The sequence below is a fragment of the Rhincodon typus genome, chromosome 6, assembly GCF_021869965.1.
Source record: "Rhincodon typus isolate 14 chromosome 6, sRhiTyp1.1, whole genome shotgun sequence".
NCBI classification, from domain to species: Eukaryota; Metazoa; Chordata; class Chondrichthyes; order Orectolobiformes; family Rhincodontidae; genus Rhincodon; species Rhincodon typus.
In genome coordinates, this window is record NC_063337.1 from 101,537,989 (window position 1) to 101,555,305 (window position 17,317).

The following is a 17,317-nucleotide window of genomic DNA, read 5'->3' on the forward strand; positions in this document are numbered from 1 at the left end:
CTTTCTGCTCCTGTGATGCTGCTTGGCCTGCTGTGTTCATCCAGCTCTGCACCTTGTTGTCTCTATTTAAGATGTAGATGAGGTGGAAATTCTTCACTGAGAGGGTGGTGAATCCTCAGAATTCTCTACCCCAGAGGGCTGTGGAGGTTCAGTCACTAAGTAAGACAAAAGAAAAGGGATTCTCTCGATATCTAGTTACTGATCACATCATGAATAGTGCAGGAATAAAACATTGAAGATAGATGATCAGCCATGATGATCAAAATTGGCAGTGCAGATTCTAGGGACTGAATCACCTATTCCTGATCCAATGTTCCTAAGTAAGGATGGTTTGTGACTTGAGGGGGATCCTGTAACCATTGGCATTCCCTTGCATCAGCTGAATTTGGTCTTCTAGCTGATGAAAGTCACAAGTTTTGGACATGTTGTTGAAGAAGGCCTGGCAAGTTGCTGTAGGGCATTACGTATAAGTGTGCATTGATACCACTGTGCAAAGATGGTGGGAGGGTGTAAATGTTCAAGGTTGTGTGTGGGTCACCAACCCATGTAGCTTATTGTACTGGATAGTGTTGAGCTTCTTGAGCATTGTTGGAATTGCAATCAAATAAATAAGAGGAGAATATTCCATCACACTTCTGGTTTATACCTCGTAGAACTGGACCTTGAGCACAACTCTGATACACTCTTGCAACAATGGAACTGAGGTGATTGGCCTCCAACATCCCACAAGCACCATGATTTTGTACTCGGTATGATACAAATTAGTGGAGAATTTAGCCCCTGATTCCAATTGAATTCATTTGTGATAAGGATACCCAGAGCAACACTTAATCAAATGCTGCCTTGATATCATGGGCAGTCATTCCAACTTCACTGCTTGAATTCAGTTCTTTTGTCCATTCCATATTTGAACCAATATTGTGACAAAGTCAGAAGCAAGGTGGCTCTAGGAGAACCATATCAATGCACACGTCAGATGAAATTAGGAGTCGATGTTCAATTCTGGTTACCAAATGGCATAAACAATTACAATGTAATAGAAAGAACTTGCCATTGTACAGCACATTTTATTATCTCAGGCTATCTATCATTGACCTTTTACTGTCAACGTTTTTGTTATTTCAAGTGTTGTGACTGTTGTATTGCAGGGATTCAAATGATAAAGCATTACTTAAGTTGTAGCATGAAAAAAAGTCAAATGCACATGAAATGTGAATTCTTATTGATAAAATATGCCAATAATATTATTTTAAATTAATCCAGGAAATTAGTGCCTAGGGGCATATTAAATAGATAACAAGTAAATTTAAAACAATTTAACTTTAAAATTCAGAACAATTTTATTCAAGGATTCAAAAATTAGAACTAATTTCGGGGAGTGTATTGTAGGCGAGCTTTGGCAGCATCCAAAAAGCAATGGGATGTTATCGAGCAGGAATTATAATACCAGAGCAACATTTTGATGAATGACCCTTTTCGGCCTTGACTTTTTTCATAGTCTTATGAATTAATTCTTTCACTAGTGTAGATGAACGTACATGGTTCATGTCAAATTTCTTTCATGTCCTTGATATCAAAAGCTGTCGCATTTACCTCACTCCAGTCAGTAAATGCATCTTAAATATTTCTGCTTGCCACAACACAAGCTGATACCCCAGCCCCTCACTTACCGACTATCTCTCTTTATCAATCAGGTTTCAGGCACAAAATTCAGATATGCTAGCTCCATCTATATACATTTTACAATGTTGCCAGACTCACAGTAACCTCTTATCACTTCCACATGCCTCCAGCCATTTATTCCTTACAGATAAACCACCCTACACAATCACCAACATTCTTCCTTTCCTCATGCAGATTAAACTAGACTATAATGGGAGTGATAGCGGGTGGTGAGGGGAGTGGGTGGAGAACAGAATGGGAGAGAGAGAGAGAGAGACAAGCCATCTGGAGGAGACAGTCCTCCATATCATTGGTATGAACTTGACAGAGCTCATTGCAAAGCCATTCAGGCTGACAGCATGTTTTATGTTTCATTATAGCCATTTCCAGTTCAGTATGAGTTGAAAACTGCAGCTGGTAGGACCATAGAACTCTTGCTTTTGATTCTAAGCCCATTCCCTCACTGAACTCTACCCTTCTGCATTTATTTTTTCACATGCCCGGGGCTGGCCACCTAGTAACAAGGAAGGGTCAGACCTGCTCCAGATCTCTGTTAAAATGTATTTAATGTGAAACTAACAGCCACAATCACATTTACTGTTTTCATTGGGTACCTTAAATACTAAAACAGAGTCAGGCTTTGAAATTTGTAAGTCAACAGGATTGAGTATACTGTAGGCAGACAAGTGGAAAAGAACAATATATGAACCAACTCCTTTGAGGGAATTTCCTGAGGACTCAAATGACAATATGGATGGGATACAATAGTATCATGGGACTGAAATTTGTCCATGGTGAGGAATACCCTAGCTTTCAAGGTGGGGGCATCAAACGACCACACTTCGCATGGTTACTTCATATGTCGGGGTTGGGGATTGAGCGATGGGCACATGTAGGCTCATAGAGATGAGTCAGGTGAGTAACTGTGGAGGTGTGAAACCCGTGGGGTTTATGGGAAGGGTTATCAGGTAGTGGATATGGATGTCTGGGGGTTGGGGTTTGCCAAAGATAGAGGTACAGGCTGGAAACCACTAACTGACACAAGTTGGTTGTCGCCTTCCATCATACTGGAACTCAAAACTATCCAACCACACCTGGAGTGTGTGGAGTTAGGTGGCTTGGCCTGTGAGAAAGGCTCTGCAACACCGACCATTGTGAGACCCTTCAAAAAGTAACAACATTACACACAGCCTCAGGCACTGTAGAGGATACTTCCTTTGGGGCCCCAAACCTGTTGTGAATATAATGCATTGTCTCCCAGATATTGCTCAATTTAGACAAAACACTTTTGCACGCAGGGTCCAGACAAAAAATAATGATGTTTGACCTTGAGAGGCAATGGTGCTAGCAGAACCCATCGTCCTACATACGCCTTGTTCAACTTGCTTCCACATGCTGCAGTGGGCTCTCAACAGAGATATTGGTCAATAGTATATCCTGTATGGTCATGACGTCATGATGGTGGTACTATTATAATTGAAATTAGGCATAAACTCAAAGAAACAGATGTCATGCAAAACCATGAATGTTTGTGTCAATGTGAGCCCTGATATACAGTGAAATGTCACCAGGGTGGCCTCAAAAGGTTATTTTTTTTCCCTTCCCACTCACTATGACTCAATGCAGTTTCAGGTTCTGTAGCTGGATCAGACAGACCCTCCTTGGCAGTGGCCTGTGGGAGGTTTGGTCAGGTGCATTCGTGTTTTAGACAGCCCATTCTGAGGGTCACATTGCCAGAAGCAACTGATCTCTCCAAACATCCAAGAGGGTAGGGGGAGGGGTGCAGGCAGGGTGGAAGAGTAGGGTCTGGCCATTTCTGAGCTGTCCTGAGATAAGACTTCTGATGTGTCTGTAAGCGCTTACTCTTCCAGCTAGCTGCCTTTTGGCATCACACTGTCTCCCTGTGAAAAAGGGGCCACCTACAGTGAATTTCAAGTTCCTTGCCCCACCGCAACCCCCCCCCCCCCACCCCCGCCCCCACTGTCATGCCTCTGGTCATGAGGACCCATGGCTGGAGTGATTGGTGTGCAAGTCTGCGTGCATCTCCAGCGGATCCTGAGAGCAGTTGACTTGGCTCAACCTGACCCTGAAGGTAGCCAGATAGTTGCATGTTGGAGGCAGCTGAGTCCCCAGAATCTACTGCCTCTGGGGCCACAAGGTCAATTTACCCACACATACCTACCTGCTCCCCCTACGTCTCAGAGATCAAGGAGCTCTGGTTGAGCTACCCATTTCTCTGTTAAGGCCGATTGGCCATCCTGCTGGCTCCTGAAGGACACAACAGAGAGAAGCATCGTGGCCAACGTTTAGAAGTGGTGTGTGCAATGAGTGGGACTGGTGGCGGGGCTAACGTGATTTGTAGCGGAATAAAGAAGGTACTTGCACAAGTCAGGGGATGGGGCTGGCAGTGGTGTTTCAGCATCCCCTGCACCAGTGGTCTTATTCTTCTTCTGACAGGATTTTCTCCTTGCTGGGAAGAGATGGCCTAGTGGTATTATCGCTGGACTGTTAATCCAGAGACCCAAACAAAGTTCTGGGGACCTGGGTCCAAATACCTCCACAGCAAATGATGGAATTTGAATTCAATAAATAGCTGGAATTAAGAGTCTAATCATGATCATAAATCCATTGCCGATAGTCAGGGGAAAAACACATCTGGTTCACTAATGTCCTGTAGGGAACGAAACTGCCATCCTTACCCAGTCTGGCCTACATGTGACTCCAGACCCACAGCAATGTGGTTGACTCTTAACTGTCCTCTGGGCAATTAGGGATGGGCAATAAATGCTGTCTGGCCAGCGATGCCCGCACCCCGTGAACGATTAAAGAAAAACAATGAGGAGACTACTGTCAAATAGCCCTCCACTCTTCCTGCTGTTTCCACCCTTTTGATGATTGTTTTCCCTGATAATGGGAGACAAGGGAGGAGCTGAGATGGGTGAAATTGGCTGGCACTGCCATTAGTGCTGGTTTAGATGGCCCAGCCGTGTGAGCGGGCAGCCCAGAGGCCATGCAGATTCAGTGGTGTGGAGGTGCTGCAGGGCTGGGGGATAACGAGTGAGGGAAAATGAGACAACAGTGAGATTAACAGAGTATGAGGCTTGGCGGGAAGTGGGCGCAGTAGCTGAGTGAGTGAGTGAGTGAGTGTGAGATAACTGAGAGAAGAATGTGAGATATAGGACAGTAGGCATGGTGACTAGAGGATGGTGAACATGGCACTCATATTAAGTTTCCCCATCCCCACAAGCCGACAGGGTAGTGCCAGGAGGAGCCCAGCTGGAACAGGAACACACAAGTCCCTCAGAAGCCCCCTCTCAGGGAACTCAGAGAAGATTGGGCCCCTACATGGTCATTCTGCCTGTCTCCCCATGAACCCTTAGGAGCTCAAGACCAGGAGGGCCCACTTGCTATAAGAAGAAGTCTTTTGGCATGTCTGATCTGTTCAGAAACACATACTATACATATATAAGAACATACTGGGGTCACCCGACTAAACTTCCAGGGACAACAATCTCCACAGCTGAGCTTGCAACCTTCACCCCCACCGCGGAACCTAAGATTGTCCTGAGAAAGGGTCACCAGACCCAAAACATTAACTTTGATTTCTCTTCACAGCTGCTGCCAGATCTGCTGAGCTTTTCCAGCAATTTCTGTTTTTGTTTGGGGTTGTATTTTAACCTGTCTCTCCTCTCCCAGTTTATGCAACTTTCTCTCTTGATCTTTTTACCGGGCCCAATTTTATCGATACATGTTTCATGGTATCTGCTCACAACGGCAACAACTTGCGATTGTGGTCCAAACTGCAATTTATGTTTTGAATTCTTACCCTTTCAGCCTGAATAACTGTGCCATTAAAAGTGTCCCCTTCATTTTTAGGTTTGACTCATGCAATTTGTTGGGCTGAAGGGGCTATTCTGTGCAATGAGATTCTATGAATCTCTGATGTCTGTTGGTTAACTGGTTGAACTCAGACTTGGGATCACTCCCACAACAGTACCACTGCCTTTTAATGTTATCTGTACTGAATCAAAATCCTAGAGCCCCTTACCTAAAAGCATTATGGGGGTCACAATTCAAGAAGGTGATACACCACTGCCTTCTCAAGGCAAAGTAGCATTTGGCTGTCAGTTTTGCTGCAATGCCTACATCCTGAATAAATCCAAATTTGAGTTCAGCACTTAACAGAAAGAAGGTATTGCATCAACTTGAGGGAATTCGAGTTTAAATGCTCAGTGTATTTCTAAAGGTAAAGGTGAGTGGGGGATCCAATGATGTATTTCAGTCTATATAGCTCATTCATAACCTTTGGATGTCCCATTGCATTTTGATATATAAGAGAATCACCTTGTTAAATCACTGTAGTCTGTAAAGTGAGCATGTTCCCACAATGCGTTGAGATAGGAAGTTACAGGATTTGGAATGAAGGAATGACAGCAAATTTCTAAACTTGGAACTGCAGTTATTGCTGTAATGTCAGCAAACATGGTAACTATTTTCTGTACAAGAAGATGTCACAGTGTGAGATAGTGGCCTCATAATCTGCTTTAGTGATGTTGATTGAAGGACAGATGTTAAATGGGAGGGTGAGGGAATTCCCCTTTTCTTCTGCAGATAGTCCCACGGAATATTTTAAGTTTAATTGAGAGGGCAGCCGGTGCCTTGATCTAATAGCTCATTTAGAAGATGCCATTTCAAATATTATAGTACTCATTCAGTATTGTACTGATATGTCAGCCTGGATTATATGCACAAGTCTGCAGAGTGGGGCTTCAATTCCTCAAGGACCATTTCTCATACAGTCTTCAAATTGTTTTAAATAAAACAAAATAATAAACGAGTGGCAGTAAAAACTAGGCTAAAACAATGAGCTGTTTAACCTAGACAAAACAACTCATCAATAACCAAAAGAATGCCTTGGTCAGAGGCAAACCGATTATTTGTGTGTATGAGGTCCATGTAAAGATCTTGTCATGGTTGACTGCCACAAAACTATTTCCCCTGTTACTCATTTTTGTGTATGTCTTTGCAACCTTCAGCTTATTTACTTTTGTCTAAAGTCAAAAGAATATTTAGAAGCATTCTCATTCTCATACATTAATATTGTTTATTGTAATAAAAAATTATCCAAGTCACAATTAAATAACATCACCACAACCTGCCTTGCCTTAAATACATATCTGTTTTCTACTGTAATAATAAAAACTAGTCTCAGCCAGCTTTCTCTAATAAACCTTGGGTTTATTAATAAAAATCAATACAATCCAATCTATGAAGGAGAATCCTGAGATAAATTTAACAGCTCACTGTGAAGAAACCTCTGGCTGGTTTTGTAATGCTTACAACAGAATTTATTTTCTTTTGTAATGAATTGTTTCTCTCTTCACAGTAAAGATTACAAGTCTGAAGAACTTTGATAATTTTTTACTTTGTTTCTTGAATGTTAGAATCAGGCACCCTCATGAACATGTACAGCATGCTTTACAAAAGAACATGGGAAGAGGAATAGGCCATTCAGCCCATTGAGCTGCTTCTACATTAAGTAAGAATAAGAATAAAATACTCGGATGTTACCTGGACTGGAAGATGTGAACTATGAGGAGAGGCTGGATAGGCTGGGACCTTTTTCCCTGGATTGTAGGGGTGACTTTATGGAGGCCTATAAAAGGAATATAAGAGGAATAGATAACGTAAATAGCCAACAGCTTTTCCCCATGGTAGGGGACTCTAAAACTAAAGGGCACAGATTTAAGGTGACAGGGGGAGGTACAAAATGGTCCAGCTGGGCAATTTTTTCACACAAATGGCCATGACTGTCCGGAAGGGGCTGCCAGAGGCAGTGGTGTCATTTGAGAAACATTTAGGCAGGTACATGGATGGAATAGGTATGGAGGTCTATGGACCAAATGCAGGCAAATGGGACTAGATTAATCATGAAAATTGGGTGACAATTTAGGGCAAAGGGTCTGTTTCTATCCTGTAAATCTCTATGACTCTATCACTCTAAGAACATGGTAGATCTGTAACTTAACTCCAATATGTGGCTGTATTTGAATAAGCCTTTTTTGTTCTTCGAAGACTGTGCCTCAATACAATACCTTCCCTGAAATAAAGATCTAACAGCTCCATTAATCTTTTTTAATGGCTTCAGTTCCCTCTCAGGGAAATCATTTGAGGATGCAACTACATCTTTCTCTAAAAGTCTGTTTTACGTGTTCAATGGACAAATTTTAAATTGATAACATCACTCAAGGCTTGGATAATTTGATTTTATTTCTGATGATTTTTGAAAATCTTCATTTGTTGCTTTCTATTGAATATTCACTGAATCAGCAAGACTGCAACAAAAAGGACAGAATCAGAAGAGAAAACATAAGGTGTTGGAACTCAGGAGATTCTTTTAAATGAACTTGCCCTGCCTTGTGAGCACTGGGATCACTCAAAAATTGAAAAATAAATTGTCTAATGGCAATATTAGTTACCTCTAACACAATCTTCTCTCTGTATATGTGTTAATTGAACAATAATTATCTGTTCGATCAATGTAGAGAATGTTTTAAAAGAAACTATATCTGATCCATGTTTCCTTTTTTCGTGATTGAATTATATATTCATCTAAAGCTCCTTCCCATGCGAGGATCAAATATACAATTTTTTTCAATGGTTCTTCTTGAGATTTTCTGAAATGCTACTTTTTGGTTTCCAGCGACCAAATCTTTTTCATTTTCATTCTAATATGCTCATTTATTAGGTGATACAGACATAAAATAACAATACTTTTTGTAGAAAAACAGAAAGCTCAGCAAGTCTGGGAGCATCTGTGAAGAGAAATCAGAATTGACATTACATGTTCTAAGGAAGGGTCACTGGACCTGAAGCATTAACTCTGATCTGTCTCCACAGATGCTGCCAAACCTGCTGAGCTTTTCCACCAATTTCTGTTTTTGTTTCTGATTTGCACCATCCGCAGGTCTTTCAGCTTTTATTCAATACTTTTTGTACCTTTGTTGACAGAAAAGATACTAGAAGTTACTCAAAAGCAGAAAGAGAAGAATTTATCAATATCCGCCATAATTATCAATCCTCCATTAAATTTAAAGCCACAAAACACAAAGTAATCGTTAATATCTTAGACACAATAGTATTTAAATTGGCACAAAACAACAGGCATAATTTAACAAAAGCTTTTTTTTCCGAAAATGACTGACACATATTTCTATGCATAAAACTTTCACTATAAACACATATTCGGTGTACAGGTGAGATCACAGCTAAGAATTTCCACCACATGTACACAAAATTGGAACAGTTTAATCAGATAGTTAGTATCCTTTTCATCGCATCACAGATGTCAATCTGTGAAATTAACAATTGGCACAATGTTCTTACAATAGGATTCACTACATTTTTCAAAGTACACTGGTTCCTGAATGTAAATATACACTAACTTCCCTCCAAGGTTAAGGTAATCCTAGCTAAGGTGTGGTGACCAGGACTACACATAGTACCCCAGCTGTGCTCCAATCAGGACTTTGTATAGTTGCAGGAAGATTTTTGGTCCTTCGTATTTTACACTGGTAAATATAAAGACCAGCATTCCATTATTGATTATTTCCTGTATCTATTCATGATATGTGAATAATCTGTGTAAATGGATTTCAAAATCTCTTTGGATGTCCGCTATTTTCACCTCTTCCTTATTCAGAAAGTACCTTGTTCTATCCTTTACAGATCCAAAATTAATAATCTCACATTTGCTCACACTGAAATCCATTTATCACAGCAATCCCAATTCACTTAATCTATCAATATCGCAATGTGATTCTGTACTTCTGTTCACACTAATAGTTTGCCTACCATTGTGCCACAGCAATTTTTGAATATTTGGGTTCTTACGCCATTGTATAAATCATTAATGACGACAGTGAAAAGTTCAAATCCCAACATAGATCATGCAGGATACCATTCATCACATTGTGTCAATTAGACTGTCTGCTCAATTAGGCCAATCTCTCTGACTCCTGCTCAGCTAAATTCCTAATGAGGTCAATCATTTTCCTTCAATTCCACAAACTTAAACGTTATCTAAAAATCCCAATGAGGGGCTGTCCGAAAAGGTTTTGGAAATTCACATAAATAACACCCTTATGATTGCCTGCCTGTTACTTTAGACACTTCTTCAAAAATTTTGATCACATTGCACAGGCAAGGCCTACCCTTTGCAGATCCATCCTGGCTCTTTCCGATCAGCTCAAATGTTCAAGGGGCTGGTTGTTAAATGCCCTTGTTGAGGAGGCTTTTGATGTGGGGGCATGTGAATTAGGTAACGTGGTTAACCCACCATCCTCCTAACCCCTACCCATTACCTTTCCGCTCACCACCATAGTATGGAAGGTGGGTGGGCTCCGATATCAGCAGCCTTCCCACCAAATGGAAATGAACAATTACATGTCAATTGAATTTGTTCAATGTTAGATTTTGCAGCAAAGAATGGGCAGGCATATTTTTCTAAAAGTAAGGTTTTTAAGACAGCAGTAAAGGAATGCGGGGGGGGGGGGGGGGTTGGGGGGTTGTCACTATCTTTGGAAGGCACTTTCAGCCTATCAGGGCAGCCCCCTCATAAGTTATGATCTCACTCCTTCTGACTGTCAAATCCAACTCACAAACCAACCACCAACCCCTCCACTCCCCAAAGGAGGTGTCAACATTCCTGAACCTACCTTACTCTACAGTCCACTGGATATTCTTTAGGGACCTGCCTGCAGTCTCAGCAGAACGCACTACTTAGCTCTGATGATACCAGTGTTAAAGCTGCCAGTAAATAGCGGGACATCAACTTCAGTGAGGGTTGGTGGACTAAATCTCCAGCACTTCTGTGTTGGCTGAAGGGTGAGCTTCTGTCTGGTCTGTCAGCTCATGGCAGCCTTTCATTCTGGTGGGGAGCGAAGGGAGAAGCTTGGAGGAAGGATTGATTGGTCCTCCCCAATCCTCTGCATGATTTACTCATCGATGTTTCCTGTCACCCCTCCTTAATCATTCAATTTACAGACATCAGATATGAGGCAAACTGAGCTATCACTCCCTGATTTCCCTCTTTCAAATGTTTTAATAACTAAATGACACGCACAATCTTTCAATCTGAGGGAACAGTTCCTGGTTTCCTGAATAGGGTCAGCTTTGGGAAAAAACAGTGCAGACGTTCGCAATGTTCTCCCTTATTAAACCATCTGGTCCCAGGGATTCGTTTTCAATTCTGTCCCATTATTTTGTTCATTACATTACTTACATTATATTTTTTCTGAATTGTTATCCCTGAATTAACAACAGCTTTAATAATTGCCATCTATTTTAGCAAGAAGACTTCTTGCTGTTTAGGAGTTTGAACACATTTTGAATATTTCCCACTGATTTTTCATTGTTTTGTCCATTCGCAGAATTGTCCTGGTTACACTAGACTCTATATCAATCTTATCCAAATTTGGAATCTTAGTTGCTGCTTTATTTTTCTTCCTTTCAAACATTACAACAAACTCAGTCATATGATGACTACTACTAGATAACATTCCACTCACTATTTGGTGTTAATTAAAGCTGTCTTTTAAAAAAAGAAACTAAATCTATTAGAGCTAATGTTCTCAACTGTTTTAAGACTTTCCAACATCTGTTGCTACTGCAATGCACAATGACAAAGATGTTATGGCATGCTGGTTCGTAGGGAAACAGCAGCAGTACCAGGCAGGAAGGCTGTGTGGCCTTATTTGTATATCTGGAGTTACAATGACAGTTGATCAGACAGGTGATGATGTAAAATAGTAATACATTGATGAATGTGAGTTTCTGTTTCCAATGAAGTGTCACCATTACCACCAATGTTACTTTTATTGTCTTCCTACTTTGTGTGCTGTGAAGGGCTGGTAGCAATTGACCTGGTGTGCAGCTGAGCTTTAAAAATGGTTCCAGTAGCAGAATTGCCAGAAGATCCAAGCCGTAGCAAATAATCTTGCTGCTTGATAGTGTAAGGATGTGCTGTTGAAGCAAAGTACATACAGAATAAAACGACAAGCAGCAGATTGTGTGAGATAGCTCACTAGAACTCACGGAGAGGAAACCTCAATGAAATTTCTCAAAATTAGATGATTTCTGGTCAAATTTAGCCAGGTGTTATGAACTGCTATTACTAGTTTTTCATTTTAAGACCCAACCTTAGAGGTTGTTTTGTATCAAAACTATCTGGGGAAAATCAAGACTTGATGCCTTCATAATAAGACAACGATAGGCTGAGGATATAAAAAAAAAGTACAGATTCAGTCATAAATAAAAGACATCAGTGCATTGAATTATCTGAATACAACAAGCAATTTGTTGCCAATCAGAGCTGAATGAAGGCACTTTTATAAAGATTGGCCATGACCAGCCAGAATTAAGTTGACGTCATCAGCATTCATTTCATCGAGTGCCCTTACAACTGTCAGAGAGAAGAGAGTCATTCCATTAAATTATTTTGGATTCAATTTCAAGGGGGAAGGTCAATGTTCAAATGAATTACTCTGAGGAAATTACTCAATTTACCCTATCAGCAAAATATCCAAAATAAAATGCTTCAGGTCCAATTCCAGTTTTGACTGCATAACAGTGAAGTTACTGCACTCTGAGATAAAACCACTAATGGAACATAATTTTAAAATTAGAGCTAAACCAATAAGGGATAAAATCAGGAAGCACTTGTTCTCTCACAAAGTGTAGTGGAAATCTGGAAGGAGTGTGAATTTTGAATCTATTGAAATTTTCAATTATGTGGTTGATAGACCTTGGGAAAGTGAGACAGGTTCGACTCTAGAGTAGATTACTTTAATTCCCATGTTGTACTGAATAATGTCTTCTTCATACTGCCTCAATAATTAAAACTATGTTTTCTTTGGATATAATTTTTTACATTTTATTAATTTTAATTCATGACAAGGCTTATCAATTAATCTTCAGGGTCCATCTAGAATTTCTTCTTTGCAGATACATGGATTAGATATTCTCACTCCTTGGAAACCAGCTATTCAGCCTGATTCTGCCATAGTGCTGGAATTTCACTGAATCAGAATCTGTTAAAAATCACAGGTGAGTCATGTTTCTGGATTCCTAACCCCATTTCCAGGTGAAATAACTCCACAAAGGCCAGTATCCCATCATCAAGTCACTCCTTACTTATATGTTCGTAGTAGTTAACACTGATCCAGTTCCCTCAGAGCCAGCTGTCAGAGTGAGCAGAACCTCTGACACTCAGAGACAACAAGGTGCAGGGCTGGATGAACACAGCAGGCCAAGCAGCATCATAGGAGCAGAGAAGCTGACGTTTTGGGCCTAGATCCTTCATCAGAAAAGGGGGAGGGGAAGGGGGTTCTGAAATAAATAGGGAGAGAGTGGGAGGCGGATAGAAGAGGGATAGAGGAGAGGATAGGTGGAGAGGAAACAAACAGGTCGAAGAGGCGGGGATGGGGCCAGTAAAGGTGAGTGTAGGTAGGGAGTTAGGAAGGGGATAGGTCAGTCCAGGGAGGACGGACAGGTCAAGGGGGCGGGATGAGGTTGGTCGGTAGGAGATGGAGGTGCGGCTTGAGGTGGGAGGAGGGGATAGGTGGGAGGAAGAACAGGTTAGGGAGGCAGGGACGAGCTGGACTGGTTTTGGGATGCGGTAGCGGGAGGGGAGATTTTGAAACTTGTGAAATCCACATTGATACCATTGGGCTGCAGGGTTCCCAAGCGGAATATGAGTTGCTGTTCCTGCAACCTTCGGGTGGCATCGTTGTGGCACTGCAGGAGGCCCAGGATGGACATGTCGTCTGAGGAATGGGAGGGGGAGTTGAAATGGTTCACGACTGGGAGGTGCAGTTGTTTATTGCGAACCGAGCATAGGTGTTCTGCAAAGCGGTCCCCGAGCCTCCTCTTGGTTTCCCCGATGTAGAGGAAGCCACACCGGGTACAGCGGATGCAGTATACCACATTAGCAGATGTGCAGGTGAACATCTGCTTGATGTGGAAAGTCTTCTTGGGGCCTGGGATGGGGGTGAGGGAGGAAGTATGGGGGCAGGTGTAGCACTTCCTGCGGTTGCAGGGAAAAGTTCCGGGTGTGGTGGAGCTGGAGGGGAGTGTGGAGCGGACAAGGGAGTCACAGGAAGAGTTGTCCCTCCGGAAAGCAGATAAGGGTGGGGAGGGAAAGATGTCTGTGGTGGTGGGGTCGGATTGCAGATGGCGAAAGTGTCGGAGGATGATGCGTTGGATCTGGAGGTTGGTGGGATGGTACGTGAGGACGAGGGGGATTCTTTTTTGGTTCTTATTGCGTGGACGGGGTGTGAGGGATGAGGTGCGGGAGATGTGGGAGACACGGTTGAGGGCGTTCTCGACCACCGAGGGGGGGAAGTTACAGTCCTTGAAAAACGAGGACACTCCTGTTTATATCTGTCAGACAGGGCTCCCTGATTTGACCAGATTAAAAGCCCCAAGCAGGGAACTCGTATTTTTTGAGTTCTACCTGGCTAACCTCAGTACACCAAGGTTTCCAATTTTCAGGAGTGCCATAAGGAGCGCAGACCTGTTTCAGACATGACCCCGCACTTGACGCTCCTAACCTGCTCAATTCCATTGCAGAGATAGGCATGGATAATCATCCCTCACACATTTTATGGAGTCAGGCCATCATTTTAAAGAGTTACGGTTCACACCATCTCAGGAGTATCCACACCATGCTCAGCCTGCGGAAACCTCTTTCAAAAATAAGTTAAAGATGTCCTCCACATGTACACCTATATATCCCTGTGTTAGTCTATGCCTCTCATACCACTCCCCACCTCAATGCCAGCCTCTGACAATTTAATGCCAATCACCTATTAAGTACAGTATAGAAGCAATGAACATGATCTTGATAGCTGGACAGCTACACCAAAAAAATCAGTTAAAGTAATTCATTGATAACATTCCACAATGTTGGAAAGAGTCCTTTTTACTACTTCCCTATAAAATTGTCAATCATGCAGGCTTTTTAAACTTCCAATACACGAAACTGTAAACCTGTTGAAACATATTAACCTTGTAAAAAAATCCGTGTGCAACTGAAAGCAGAAACCAGATGATCAGAGTCATCAATCAAGCTGGAATTCAGGTGATTCAAGAGGTGAATGGATTTCCCGGCCCTCGGCCAAGAATATACAACGAGGCTGTTTGTGGTAAATACTGCAGAGCTTAACAAACTTTTATAAAATAACAGGGACGGCATCTCAGGGAACTGAGGCAAACCTTGTAACCAGCCTGCCTCAGCATTCACCAGCCTCTGTGTCAGTTCCAAATTGCCTTTCTGAAGTCTGATTTAATCACACTCTTGCCATCTCCCAACCCACCGAGTAATAATTGTGCATGCAAGGGTCATTTCCAGAGACAGGTTTGCTATTCTAGAAATTCCCCGGCTCCAACTTCCAGGCTCTGGCAACAAATCCCACTCCTATGCTTAGTTTATGATCTTGTCAAAAAGTCAATGCTTCTGAAAGTGCAGCACTGAATTGGTGACCTAGATTATGAACTAATCTCTGTAGCTAAACTACATAAGCTTCTGATTCAAGGATGAGATTGCTACCATTGCAGCGTACCTGTAATTAAGCCTTAAAAAGTGTCTTCAGCTGCAATGGATGCAAAAACAAAATACTACAAAATGCTGGAAGTCTGGAATAAAATAATAAACTGAAAATATCCTGTCAATTTACCACTTCCTTCTAGAGGGACATGGCAGCAGATACATGGGAAAACTATCAGCTGCAAGATCCCTTCCAAGCCCCTCGCCATCCTGACTTCTCTCCCTAGGGGCACTGCGAATCGACCAATAGCATGTGGACTGCAGCAGTGCAAAGCAGCTCACCACTGCCTTCTCAAAGGCAACTATCGACAGACAATAAATGCTAGCCCAACTAGCAATGCCCATGTCCCACAGCTGAACAAAAAACAAGCTCCAACCGAAGCCTCCATTGCGATTTCCCAGGCTCCAAATTCTGGGACCATATGTCAAAAAGCACCCAGACAGTGCAGCATTCTCTGAACCAGAGGACCATTGTATCCTGGCCTCCAGCAAACCTTGGAGATGGCAGACAAGGGGGTCCAGTTAATGCTGAAATTTAATGACCAGTCCCCAGCAGTTCCTGCAGGCTGCACATTGGCACAGGAACACACCATTGCCTGAGGACAGCCACATGGTTGGAAGTAGCTGAAGCAATCAGCACACTGCCAGCCCAGAGGAGTGACTGGATCCAAATCCCAAAAAGATGAATGATCTCTTCTGGTCTTCCAGAGTACGCAGCACGGTCTATCAAATCCTTCAAGACCTTACGGATATGTCCTACACAGTAAACTCACCACCATACATGACTGTCACACACCACCCTGGACATCAGGCATCTCCAGCACATTCTTCATGTCTAATCTCAATTCACTGCTGGGTAAACAACAACACAATGATCCTCAATTTCATACATTTGCCACGGTTCACACCTCAAATGGAAAGAGACCTGTAGCACTCAGCAGCTCACATACCAGTAGCTCTCTCAGTTTTCACCACAATTACGAGAATGTACACATCATATTCCATCTCAGCAAAGGCTTGAATGGGACAGGGATACCATCACAAAAGGCTACTTGAGTATCACCACCTCAAATGAATATCCATCAGTTCCAACTCTTTCATTGCACACAGGCATCTTTCATTTACAACCCTCTCAGGGGTAACTTCCACCATGTTACCTACTTCTTACTTAGAGAACACATAGACAACTGCATTTGCAGGAGTTCACATCTATACCGGTACCTATCAATACATGCAAATTGTCTGTGTACCCATGGTAATGCCACTTAAATCCTTATTCTTCTATTGGACAAAGCCTGCACAACCAGAGAGAATGTGCAAACTCGCAGCAGCTTGTCTGAAAATCCGTGTCCTTGCCACATTTAAGGAACTGGCTGTGAAGCTGGCAGAAGAGCATTTGGAGCAGGCTGCAAGATCCCCTCCAAGCTCCTCACCATCCTGACTTGGAAATATCTCATTGTGCCTTCACTGTCACTGGATCAAAATCCTGGAATTAGATGTGATTGGATACATCCTGCTTAGAGTGAGCAAACCTCTCAGCTGCTTTTCATATCTGCAGATGAAGCACCTGTTTGGTAATACAAACTTTGGTAAGCTTGGCACCCTGCAACACTGACATTTCTTTCTGCTTTTCTCTGCCACATCCAAAGCACAAGATGGAGGTAAGGAAGAGGCCCATCCAACAGACCCTCCTCAGTCAGCCCCATTCAGCACACCCTCTAGCAGCACCCACAGAGGAAGGTGTTGCTACCCACCCGCTAGCAGTTCAAAGATTCCCTCTTCTGTGGATTGTATCTGGACTAGGCTTAGTGTGAGACAACAAGGTGCAGAGCTGGATGAACACAGTAGGCCAAGCAGCATCATAGGAGCAGAAAGACTTCTTCAGGTTAGGCATCCTTAGAAGAGGCTTCGCAGTGGGGTTAAAATTGAATCAGAGATAGTAGGAACTGCAGATGCTGGAGAATCCGAGACAACAAGGTGCAGAGCTGGATGAACACAGCAGGCCAAGCAGCATCATAGGAGCAGAAAGGCCTGCTGTGTTCATCCAGC